The sequence below is a fragment of the Triticum urartu genome, chromosome 3, assembly GCF_003073215.2.
Source record: "Triticum urartu cultivar G1812 chromosome 3, Tu2.1, whole genome shotgun sequence".
In the NCBI taxonomy this organism is placed as follows: Eukaryota; Viridiplantae; Streptophyta; class Magnoliopsida; order Poales; family Poaceae; genus Triticum; species Triticum urartu.
In genome coordinates, this window is record NC_053024.1 from 289,594,943 (window position 1) to 289,608,196 (window position 13,254).

The window sequence follows — 13,254 nt, forward strand, 5'->3', positions numbered from 1 at the left end:
CGAGGTCATGAGTGGGGTAGTTCCTTTCGTTGGTCTTCAACTAACGAGAGGTATAAGCCACAACTTTCTTCTCTTGCATTAACACAGCACCGAAACCTTGCAGAGAGGCATCACAGAAAATTTCGAATGGGTTGGATTCATTAGGAGGAGTCAAGACAGGAGCTGTGACTAACTTCTTTTTCAGGGTGTTGAAAGCAACGTCACATTCAGGCGTCCAGACATACTTAACATGCTTCTGGAGGAGGTTGGAAAGAGGCTTTGCAATCTTATAGAAATTCTCAACGAATCTTCGACAATAGCTTGCAAGCCCAAGAAAATGGCGGAGTTGCTTGACATTCTGAGGCGGTTCCCAATTCACAATTGCAGACACCTTCTCGGGATTAACAGCGATGCCTTTGGCGGAGATGATATGACCAAGGTAAAGAACTTCGTCAAGCCAGAACTCACACTTGGAAAACATCGCATAGAATTGATGCTCTCTGAGTTTGTCGAGTACCAATCTCAAATGCTTGGCATGATCCTCCTTATTCTTGGAAAAGACCAAAATATCATTGAGATACACCAAGACGAAATCATTTGTGTAAGGGTTGAAGATGAAGTTCATCATGCGAGAGAACATTGGAAGAGCATTGACAAGGCCGAAAGAAATGACCGTATATTCATACGAACCATAGCTTGTTCTGAATGCTATCTTGGGGATATCTTGTTCACGAATGTGAATCTGATGATAACCCATATGGAGGTCATGCTTGGAGAATACTTGAGCACCTTTAAGTTGCTCGAAAAGCTCATTGATGTTAGGAAGTGGATACTTGTTCTTTATTGTCTTCTTGTTCAATGGACGGTAGTCGACCCAGAGTCGTTCCGTTCCATCCTTCTTCTTGACAAAAAGAACACCACAACCCCATGGAGACGAACTCGGTCTGATCAGATATAACACCCTCGATGCGGCTATATCTCCCACGTGTCGAAGCACGACTTAGAGGCATAACCGCATTGAAAGCAATGTCGTAAGTGAGGTAATCTTCACACAACCCATGTAATACATAAAGGGAAAGAGATACATAGTTGGCTTACAATCGCCACTTCACACAATACATGAATAAAGCATTACATCATCCAGATACAATCAAGGTCCGACTACGGAACCAAAATAAAAGAATACTACCCCAAATGCTACACAAATCCCCGATCGACCCCAACTGGGCTCCACTACTGATCAACTAGAATGAAAAAACACAAAGGACAAGATCTTCATCGAGCTCCTCCTTGAGTTTGGTTGAGTCTCCTGCACGGTATCATCGGCACCTGCAAACTGGTTTTGGAAGTATCTCTGAGTCACGGGGACTTAGCAATCTCACACCCTTGAGATGAAGACTATTTAAGCTTATGGGTAAGGTAAAGGTATGAGGTGGAGCTGCAGCAAGCGACTAGCATATATGGTGGCTAACCTATTCGCAAAAGAGAGCGAGAAGAGAAGGCAAAAGCACGGTCGAACAACTATGATCAAGAAGTGATCCTAGAACAACCTACATCAAGCATAACTCCAACACCGTGTTCACTTCCCGGACCCCGCCGAGAAGAGACCATCACGGTTACGCACGCGGTTGATGTATTTTAATTAAGGTCAACTTCAGGTTTTCTACAATCGGACATTAACAAATTCCCATTTGCCCATAACCACGGGCACGGCTTTCGAAAGTTCAAATCCCTGCAGGGGTGTCACAACTTAGCCCATCACAAGCTCTCACGGTCAATGAAGGATATTCCTTCTAGCGGGAAGACCCGATCAGACTCGGAATCCCGGTTACAAGACATCCTCGACAATGGTAAAACAAGTCTAGCAACACCGCCCGAATGTGCCGACAAATCCCGATAGGAGCTGCACATATCTCGTTCTCAGGGCACACTCAGATGAGCGCTCCATACAACTAAAACCAAATCTCGAGTTTCCCCGAGGGGGTGCTGCACAGGGCTCTAGTTTGGACCAACACTCAGAGGAGCACTGGGCCGGGGGGGTAAATAATGATGACCCTCAGGAGCGCGACTCCCAAGGGAAAAAGAGGCTAGGTGTCGAATGGTAAAACCAATGTTGGGCATTGCTGGAAGAGTTTTATTCAAGGCGAACTGTCAAGGGGTTCCCATTATAACCCAATCGCGTAAGGAACGCAAAATCCGGGAACATAACACCGATATGACGGAAACTAGGGCGACAAGAGTGGAACAAAACACCAGGCATAAGGCCGAGCCTTCCACCATTTACCAAGTATATAGATGCATTAATTAAATAAGAGATATTGTGATATCCCAACAAGTAAACATGTTCCAACAAGGAACATCATCTCCATGTTCCAACAAGGAACAAACTTCAATCTTCACCTGCAACTAACAATGCTACAAGAGGGGCTGAGCAAAGTGGTAATATAGCCAAACAACAGTTTGCTAGGACAAGGTGGGTTAGAGGCTTGGCTTAACAATATGGGAGGCATGATAAGCAAGTGGTAGGTATCATAGCATAGGCATAGCAACAGAGCGAGCAACTAGCAAGCAAAGATAGAAGTGATTTCGAGGGTATGGTCATCTTGCCTGAAATCCTGCAAGGAAGAAGAACGAGTCCATGAAGAAGACAAACAGACGTAGTCGAATGGGTCCTCACAAACGCGACGTTCTCGGAACCAACCCGAAGAAGCAACACCGGAAAGAAGCACACAGCATAGTAAATAACCAACCCATGAACATGGTATGATATGCGGGATGCGGTATGTGATGCGTATGCCTGATTTGATAAGGAATGATAGAACCTGGCCTTAGCTTGGAAATCCAAGAGTGTCACTGGAAAGGTGAGGTGATTCCGGTCTAAATCGATATAAAGATCACCGGAATCGGATGCACGGTTTGGAAATGGCAAGCAAAACAAGTATGGCACTGGTCTGCGATAAACAAGTAGCCTTCTAAATGCATCAAGATAAATATGCTACAGCACTCAAACATAGCAACAAAATACTTGGTGGGGATCGACTCATGATGCTTGACAAAATATGAACACTGAGCTACGTCTAATTCATCCATTAACAGGTTCAAACAAGCATGGCAAAAGAGCAAACGATAACAGGTTTCAGACTTAGTGAAATTAACACAAGTCTGGAATTTATCATCAGGAAGCATACTTTGGAGCATGAAAACTACAGGCTACAGGAACTTAACATGGAAAAGCAAGGCATGTCATGAAGCTACTCAAAGCACTTAACAAAAGTTCCTTAGTGACCTTGAGCCAAAAGGGATCAGAAAATATAATTGCAAGCATGTGAACATGGCAAAAACATAAACAGATCTCAGACTTTGTGAAAAACTGGAGCATGCAAATCAGTTAACGAGTAGGCATGTTACGAGCATGATGCACTCACTACAGAGCATGGCATGCCAAACTAAGCATACACCCATCAAGAAGACATGGCATAGAAGCTAGACATGGCAAGGATAACAACATAGCATGCACAGATCGATAGCAACAACCTCGGCAAAATCGCTAAACATGTCAACAATCTGCCAGGATTCACTTTATAGCAAAAGTAGAGCTCGATTGACACAAGCTACGGTGCTCCATAATTGCAAACAAAGACATGGATGGATAGAGCACCACAACGTTAACAAATCATCCTTACTGATCATCCTCAAAAGAGGCACAGATCACTAGGAAACAACATGAACATATGGCATAACGTCAAAATCAGGACAAGGACTTAGTGAAATTCTAAGTCCCTGAAATCAGCATTACCGATTATGCTACTTTGCAAGCTTGTGCTAGTCACCACACATGTCACAAAAATACATGGCAAGCACCTCTATAAAGATGGCATGGCATATAACAAAACACATGTAGAGCTCAGGATCATATCATGCACACATTAAACATGGCAAAAATGACAAATATCTATTTGATGAAACAGATCTGACAAATTCATCACATAGCCCTCTTCCAACAACATTTCGGGTAAAAAGATGAGCTCAAATGAAAATGATGCAACGATATGAAATGATGTACTCGTCGAGACGAACATTTTGATATGCCACACGCGCGAATCGGACCCACAAATGCAGAGTTACGACGCGATAAAAATGCATAAAATACTGAAATCCTCGGGACTTGGCAGAAAAATAGGTGAGCGGAGGATAGCTACAGGACGCTCGGGCGGGATTTAGAAGAATCTCACCCTGGGCTTCGGCCCGGTTAGAAGGGGAAGAAGAGTGGGCCGGCGGGCGCGGGATCTGGCCTGGCCCAGCACGGGACCGCGATCAACAGCGATGGCGGATCGGGGCTCCTCCCGATCCCGCACGACGGTGGCGGCGCACATCGGAGCTCCGGCGACAGTGGACTGCTCGGTGAGAGGAGAAGACCGGAGAAGAGCAGATCCGGAGGAGCTCATCCTAATCCGGCGTTCTACGGAGGCCGGCGAGGTGGAGAGGGACCGGCAGGGGACGCGCGGTGGCCGGAGGGCGGCACAAGGCGGCGGAGTAGTTCACCGGCGGCGAACTTGGACGGCGGCGGGGCGAAGGATCTCGGCACAGGGAGGCACCGGTGAACATCGGCGACGAACGGGCAATGGGCGGCAAGATCCAGGCGGCGGCGCGCAGATCCGGGCCCGGACGGGTCCGCGATGGGCTTCCCCGGGCCACGCACTGGAGGAGGGAGGCAGCGCAACATGGCGGCGCGCGAGTGTATGAGGGAGGCGGCGGTGACGACGTGGCGGCCGCCGATTGGTCGGAACGATGTGGCGGCGGGGGTGGACGCGTCCGGTGCGGACGGACATGTCCGACGACGCGGTGGGAGTTGGATCCAGGGTTAGACTGCGTGAAATTTCGGGGATGCACACATATTTATAGGTAGAGGGAGCTACGAGAGTCCAAATGAGGTGCGGTTTGCGGCCACGCAATCGTGATCGAACGACCGAGATGATGGAGGAGGTTTACGTGGGTTTTTGGGCCATTTTGGAGGGGTGTTGGGCTGCAGCACATACAAGGCCTTTTCGGTCCCTCGGTTAACCGTTGGAGTATCAAACGAAGTCCAAATGGCACGAAACTTGACAGGCGGTCTACCGGTAGTAGACTAAGGCCGCATGACAAGTCTCGGTCCAATCCGAAAACGTTTAACACCCGCACACGAAAAGAGGTAGAAAGGGACATCGGGTGACATAGGAGCGCCGGATTACAAAACGAACAACGGGGAAAATGCTCGGATGCATGAGACGAACATGTATGAAAATGAAATGCGCATGATGACATGATATGCAATGCATGACACGCAAGCAATGACAAGGCAGACAACAACAAATAACTGGAGGACACCTGGCACATCGGTCTTGGGGCGTTACATCACTCCACCACTACGAGAGGATCTCGTCCTGAGATCTAGAATGGCACCGGAGGAAAAAACGGAAGAGAAAGGGAAGAGGTAAAACTAAGTTTCTTCTTTTGACAAACGAGTGAAACCAAAGAACCTTGAAAAGGTTAAGCCATTTCGAGAAAAGAATACAACGGAGATGAACGAAGTTGAAAGCACTCCGTTAAGAAAGAGGAAAAGAAAGAGCCGATTCGGGTATCACTTCGGTTGAAAAGAGATGAAAGACTTGATAAGGCGAAAAGAACTTGAGCAAAAGGTCACAACACTCCGGTTAAAATGAGATAGAGAAGGAATAAGAATGATATAATTTGGACAGCACTGCGGTTGAGAAGGGATGCAAAATTTGATAAGATGAGAGAGCTCGAAGGAAAACACGACACTCCGGTTGAATGGATAAACAAAGAAAAGAACACTATCATGACAAAACAAGAAGATGGGTTGGAAAGAGAAACATCACAATGCGTCCGAAACAAAAGAATAGAAGATAGATAATTCAAATAGGATAATGGAGAAGAAAATGCCAACTTCTGTGACGAAAGAGCTTGAAAAGGCATCCTTAGGAGAAGGGTCGAACGGAGTTGTTGGGAAATCAACAACGAAAAAGAGTAAGCTTGTTGTGGGCTTATGGAATACATCTCAAATTATGAGGTGACAACCTGCTACTCATGGGAAAAGAATTGGATTGATATTAACAAGGAGACGAGAAAGTATTTCACCGGGAGGATAAAGAAGAACTTGGGTCCTTTATAAGCACCATAATAGCAACACTCCTTAGGGATAGCTTTAGGTGAAATATAACCCAAGGTAACTCCAGTGACGAGATTGATGGATTTAAAACCTCATTCTTAATAACATATGAATCATGAAACATGAACTCAAATTATCAAGAATGACATAATACCACCTCCAAAGATACGGTAGAAAGAAATTGCACTCCGGATTGCAAGATGAAGAATGCTTGAGCTCCTCTGAAAATAATCTTGATGAACACTTTGAGAAGGAATTAAATCCTTGATGAACCATCATGTAGAACCTCCATGAAGAACTTCGGTAAACAAAGGAATGTAAAGAAAGAGAAATTGAAAACACAAGGTGAATCCTTGCAATGATTTAGATGGATCTCCGTGATAAATTAGAGCTTGGAACTCCGGGAAAGAAAGATGAACAAATGAGATCAAGAATTTTGATGAACCTCCGGAATAAGGAATTAATCACTTGGATGAATAAGAATAAGAATTACGTTATGCGTATCCTTCACCAATTTAAATTGATGACAAGCAACGGATTTTACATATTACTTATTCTTGAAGAAAGGATTAAGATAATATTGCACAACCTTGGAAAGGTCTTCGACGGTCCACCAGAAGGGCTGAAACAACGAATAAATTGATATGATAACCCAAGAATAGAGCTCTTGGACGAACCACCGTATGAATTCAAAAATGAACGAAGTAAAGGTGAAAGGGCATTTCCCTACTTTATGTTTTGGATGATGATGACAACCCTTTGTGGTCTAATCGTGTGCTATATGTTTCAGGTTCTCGATGCTTAGGCTTACATCGGATTGCTATTGCCTCTCGAAGGAAAAGATCGAAGACGTGTCCTCTACGCTTTTATTTTCTTTGGTCGTAGAGTACCCGTACTATCAAGAGGGAATTCTCATTAGGAAGCTCTGGCAGAATCAGTTCACGTACACTTTTCTCACCCTCTCTTTGCCTTCCTCAGGTGTGTGTGGGAGAGAGAGTTTTCCTTGCCTCTTCCCCTCTTTTCTGCTCACTGTGTCTGCCCAGCAGTTGTGCCGCTCTCTGGAGCGGTTGTAACACTGGGTCTTGTCACTCACCAGCTTTGCTCGAGCGGTTGTACCGCTGCCTCCGGGCGGTGGTACCGCCACCATGCTCTGCAACAGCTGGGGCGGTGGTTCCGTCCATGCACCGCTCAAGTACCGCTCTTGCTTCTGGTTTGATGCGGTTCTTGGGCGGTAGTGGCCCGGTTGGTCCGGTCGTTCCATGATGACCGGTACCACCGGTGGTCCGAGCGGTTCTTCCGCTCAGTACTTAGCCGCACAAGAGCTCAAGGCCATGCGGTTGTTCCGGCCAGGCACCGCCCAAGTACCGGTCAAGCTCCTGTTTTGATGCGGTGGTTGTGCGGTAGCCAGGCGGTTAGTCCGGTTATTTCTCTTAGCCGGTACTACCGCCCGCCTGTCCGGTTGTACCGCTTGGTAGGGTTATGCAGTTACACCGTGAGTCCCGGTTGTACCGGGACGAGGACCGGTTGTACCGCTGCAGTGCAAAAAACGCAGTAACGGTTGGAAATGTGGGTGACTATTTAAGGGGGCTTCTCCCACCTACCACTCCTACCTTTGACCTCTCTCACTCCACCATTAATGCCCTTCAAGCTATCTTGCCCGATCTCTCTCTCTAGCCACTCAAACTTGTTGATTTGCTAGGGATTGAAGGAGGAGACCTAGATCTACACTTCCACCAAAGGATATTTGCTTCCCCCATACTTTCTTGTGTGGATTTTGTTACTCTTGGGTGTTTGAGCACCCTAGACGGTTGAGGTCACCTCGGAGCCATATTCCATTGTGGTGAAGCTTCGTGGTTTTTGTTGGGAGCCTCCAATTAAGTTGTGGAGAGAGCCCCAACCATTTTTGTAAAGGTTCGGTCACCGCCTTCAAGGGCACCAATAGTGGAATCACGGCATCTCGCATTGTGTGAGGGCGTGAGGAGAATACGGTGGCCCTAGTGGCTTCTTGGGGAGCATTGTGCCTCCACACCGCTCCAACGGAGACGTACTTCCTCTCAAAGGGAAGGAACTTCGGCAACACATCCTCATCTCCATCGTCTCCACTCTTGGTTATCTCGTGCCTTTATTTGAGCAAGCTTACTTGTTTCATATCTCTTGCTTGCTTGTGTACCTATCCTCGTTGCATCATATAGGTTGCTCACCTAGTTGCATATCTAGACAACCTACTTTGATGCAAAGTTTAAATTGTTAAAGAAAAGCTAAAAATTGTTAGTTGCCTATTCACCCCCCCTCTAGTCAACCATATCGATCCTTTTCAATTGGTATCAGAGCCTCGTCTCTTTATTAAGGACTTTACCGTCCAAAGAGTATGGTTGATATCGTAGACGGTGTGGAGGAACACTCCGGTGTGAATCCGATCTCGTCTACGGGAGATGGGGGAACTTCGGTCTCTCGTGAGGAGTTCAATGTGGCCTTGGAGACATTGAAAACCTCCATGATGACCGAAGTCGAAAGCATGTTTACTAAATTTCTTGAGGGGCTTAAACTATCCACCGCACCGTTGAAATTGGGTGATCCCGCCAACAAGGTGACGGATGCTATCCCCGACAAGGGGGAAGCTAGTAGTGAAAAGGTTCCTTCTTCTAGTGGCAAGAATGGCACCGGCATCTTTGCCCATGTGGAACCACCACTTGTTTATGGTGGACCGGTTCCTTCCACTCATTTGAATCATGCTGGTCCTCCCCCTAAGATTGTGAAAAATGAGGATTTTGATTCTTGGGTTTACCGCTTTAAACGTCATTTAAATCATGTGAACACTAACCTTTGGAGAATCATTGAAGAAGGTTTCTATCCACATGATCCAAGCAACTTCACTCCTCGAGAAGCCGCGGACAATCAATTCAATGAGAATGCTCTCTTCATCATTCAAGATGCAATTCCACCTGAAGACCTACCTCATCTTTGTCCTTTCGCCTTGGCCAAAGATGCATGGCATTGTGTCGTGTCTCTCTACCGAGGAAGCGCAAGCATTCAATGCTCCAACTATGAAGTGGTACAAAATGAGGCCGATGAGTTTGCAATGAAGGAATATGAAGAACCTCGTGAGCTCTATCGGAGAGTAACCAAACTCGTGGTCTCACTACGAGATCACGGGAGTAAGGACACGGATGACAATTGGATCAAGCGCAAATTCCTCAAGGCAATGATGCCCTATCACAAGGCCATGTCCTCCGTCATTCGTCAAAGATCGGACTTCCACACTTTGACCTCAAGCGAAGTGTTGGATGAGTTTGTGGCCATGAACATTTTGGACAAGATCGCCGACAATGCGGTGCTCCGTTCTCAACGGGCAAAGAAGCCTAACCTTGCATTGAAGGCCAAGCTCATCGTGGAAGACGAAGAAGAGGAAGAAGAGGAGAGCAACCCCGAAGATACGAAGTATGCATATCATGAACACATGGCACTTGCTTCAAGGCAATTTTGGAGCAAGAAAAACTCGAGGCCAAACTTTAGCAAAAACAACTCGAGTGATACAAGGGGCAAGCAACGTGTAAGGACTTGCTACAATTGCAGCAACGTGAGTCATTTCGTTGCGGAATGCCCGTATGAGAAGAGGGAAGACAATGGTGGCAAGCTCATCCAAAAGGACAAGGCCAAGTCGTTCCCCAAAAAGAACAACTTCTCCAAGAAGACTCCTCCCAAGGCTTTGGTTGTGCAAGAAGAGTACAATGAGGATGATGACGATGATGAAGATGATGAGTCGGTTGCCATGGCCTCTGTTGCCATTGCAACAATGTCACGGGTGTCTCTCTTCGACTCACCCAACGAGAGCATCACCGCCAAGTGCCTCATGGCTAAAGCCACCAACAAGGTAACCTCCAACATCAAAACTACCATCATTAATCATCCTTCCCCGACGGATTGCATTAATTAACTTGAGGGAGCTAATGTGGAGGCCAACGAGTTTGAGGCCTTTATGGGCAAACTCAAGGGAAAATCCAAGAAGCACTTTCTTGCTCTCTTGGAACAACTTGGTGAAGCCAATGACATGATCGAGGCTCACGAGGACACCATCTCTAAGATGGAAGGGCATAGTCGTGACTGCCGATGAGATCTCGGATCTTTCTAATGCTCTTGAGGAAGAGCGTGGTCTTCGTTTGGCTCTTGAGGAGTCACATAACGTTGATCATGCTAAGTTAAAGAATGATTATGATCATGACCTCATTGTTTCTCGTGTGCTAAATTCTTAGAAGGCCAAACTCGGGGTTGATCTTGCTAGACTCAAAGAGGAGTTTGATATACTTGACAAGGCCCACAAGGCCTTGAAGGGTATTCACGCTAGTCTCAAGGAGTCTCATGATCAACTCCAAGTGAAGCTAACTAAGGAGAAAGCAACTTTTCCTCATATGGTTTTAATTGATAATGCAAATGCTACTAACCCGTGTTGTGAGCATATACATCTTGTTGAGGAAAATGCTAAGTTGAAGGAGCAACTTGAGAGAGGTCTTGCGACTTGCATACAAGGCAAGAAGAACCTCAACGATCTCTTGATCAACCAAAAGGGAGTTGTGGCCAAGGAAGGGGTTGGGTACGTGCCCGACTCCAAGAACAAGAAGAAGAATGACAAGACCAAACGACCTCCTCCTCTCATGCAAACCTTTGTGAGGGAGAGAGAGAGTGCCCCCGAGGAGAAGAAGAAGAACAATGTCAAGAAGGGCAATGTCACCCCTCCCAACAAAGCTGGCGATTTTAATCCTTCTTATGTGTTATGCCGTGCTAGTGATGGGCATGTTTATGCCAAATTTGTTGGTTCTCTTCATGAATACATTGAATGGTCTATTTGGGTTCCTAAGACCCTTGTTACTAACATCAAAGGACCCATTACAAAATGGGTACCTAAAACCAAGCATTGATCTCTTGTAGGTGTTTGCTTCCGGTGGTGGATCATGGTTGCTCAATAGCGGAGCTACAGATCATATGATCGGAAGCAAGGACTTGGTGGTGGACGTGCACAAGGTTCCATCTATGCCCACCAATGTCGAGTGGGGTGACGCCTCATCTTCTAAGGTATTGGGACTTGGCAAGGTGGTCATCTCTCATGATCTCACGATCGAGAAGGTCATGCTTGTTGAGTCCCTTGCATACAATTTACTTTCCGTTCGTCAACTTGCAATCATGGGCTTTGCCACTTTCTTTGATATCGATACCGTGGCCCTCTTGTGGAGCAAGACTCTTAAAGTAGCCTTTGTTGGGCATGTTGAGAACGGTCTATATGTGATTAACTTTTCGGAGTGACCCACTAAGACCGCGACATGCCTAATGGCTAAAAGTTGATGTGGGATGGCTTTGGCATCGCCGTTTAGCCCATGTCAATATGAGATCTTTGCAAAGTCTCCTCAAGGGGGACCATGTCCGTGGACTGACGAATGTTAGTTTTGCTAAAGATCGTGCTTGCAGTGCCTGTATCGAAGGAAAGCTACATGAGAAGGCTCACCCTCCCACGACTATCATTTATTCAAAGAGGCCTTTGGAGCTCCTTCACATGGATCTCTTTGGGCCTCCATCCTTCGATAGTCTTGGAGGTAGGAAGTATTGCTTGGTGATTGTGGATGACTACTCAAGGTACACGTGGGTGTATTTCTTCAAGAGGAAGAGCGAGACCCAACAAACCGTCATTGACTTTGCAAATGAAGCACAACGTCAACACAATGCAAAGATCTTGACAATAAGAAGTGACAATGGCACCGAGTTCAAGAACTACACCTTGGATGAATTTCTTAGTGATGAGGGAATCAAGCATCAATATTCCGCACCATACACCCCTCAACAAAACGGTGTTGCGGAGAGGAAGAACCGGACGTTGATGGATGCGGCAAGGACCATGATGGCGGAGTTCAAGTCTCCGTACAACTTTTGGGCCGAAGCCATCAACACCGCGTGTCATGCATCCAATCGGATCTACCTCCGCAAGGGCTTGAACAAGACTCCATATGAGATACTCACCGGTAACAAGCCCAACCTCAAGTACTTCCGGGTATTCGGGTGTAAGTGTTTCATTCTCAAGAAAGGTGTTCGGTTGTCTAAATTTGAGGCTAGAGCTCATGAGGGCATATTTGTTGGTTATGCTACAAACTCTCATGCTTACCGTGTCCTCAATAAATCCACGGGACTTATTGAGGAGACGTGTAACATGGAGTTTGATGAGAATAACGGCTCCCAAGTGGAGCAAAGTGGCACTTGTGATGTAGGTGATGAAATTCCTCCTCAAGCCATAAGAAGAATGGGTGTTGGTTTTATCCTACCCATTGAGGAACCCCTTGTGGCCGAAGGAGAAGGACAATGCTCCACTCAAGTGGAGCCATCACCAACCCAAGGCCCACACGCTTCCGAAGAACAAAGTGAAGGCCCTCAACCTCATGAACAAGACCAAGGGCAAGATCATACTCAAGACGGTGTTGACACACCAAGTGATGCCCAAGGTCAAGTTCTCTCCCCCAAGCAAGTTCAAGATCAAGAACAAGTTCATGACGGCACTCAAGATGATCAAGTAACCGCTCCTCAACTCACCACCGAGGAGGAATTAGAGTGTCGTGCTGCCAAGATTGCATCCAAGCTCTCCACCAAGGATCATCTCATGACGAATGTGCTTGGAAGCTTAAGAAAGGGGGTAAGCACTCGTAGACAATTATCAAATTATTGTGAGCATCACGTGTTTGTCTCTTGTGTGGAACCCCACAAGGTCTATGAGGCGCTAGAAGATCCGGATTGGCTCAATGCCATGCACGAAGAACTCAACAACTTCGAGTGCAACAAAGTGTAGAGATTGGTGCCAAGGCCAACGGGGAACCACAATGTCATTGGAACCAAGTGGATATTCAAGAACAAGCAAGATGCCCATGGGATTATCATTCGCAACAAGGCTCGTTTGGTAGCACAAGGCTACTCCCAAGTCGAGGGTATCGACTACGGTGAAACCTTTGCTCCCGTTGCTCGTCTTGAATCCATTCGCATGTTGATTGCATATGCTTCTCATCATAATTTTAAGTTACAACAAATGGATGTGAAGAGTGCTTTTCTTAATGGTCTCATTAATGAATTGGTTTACGTCA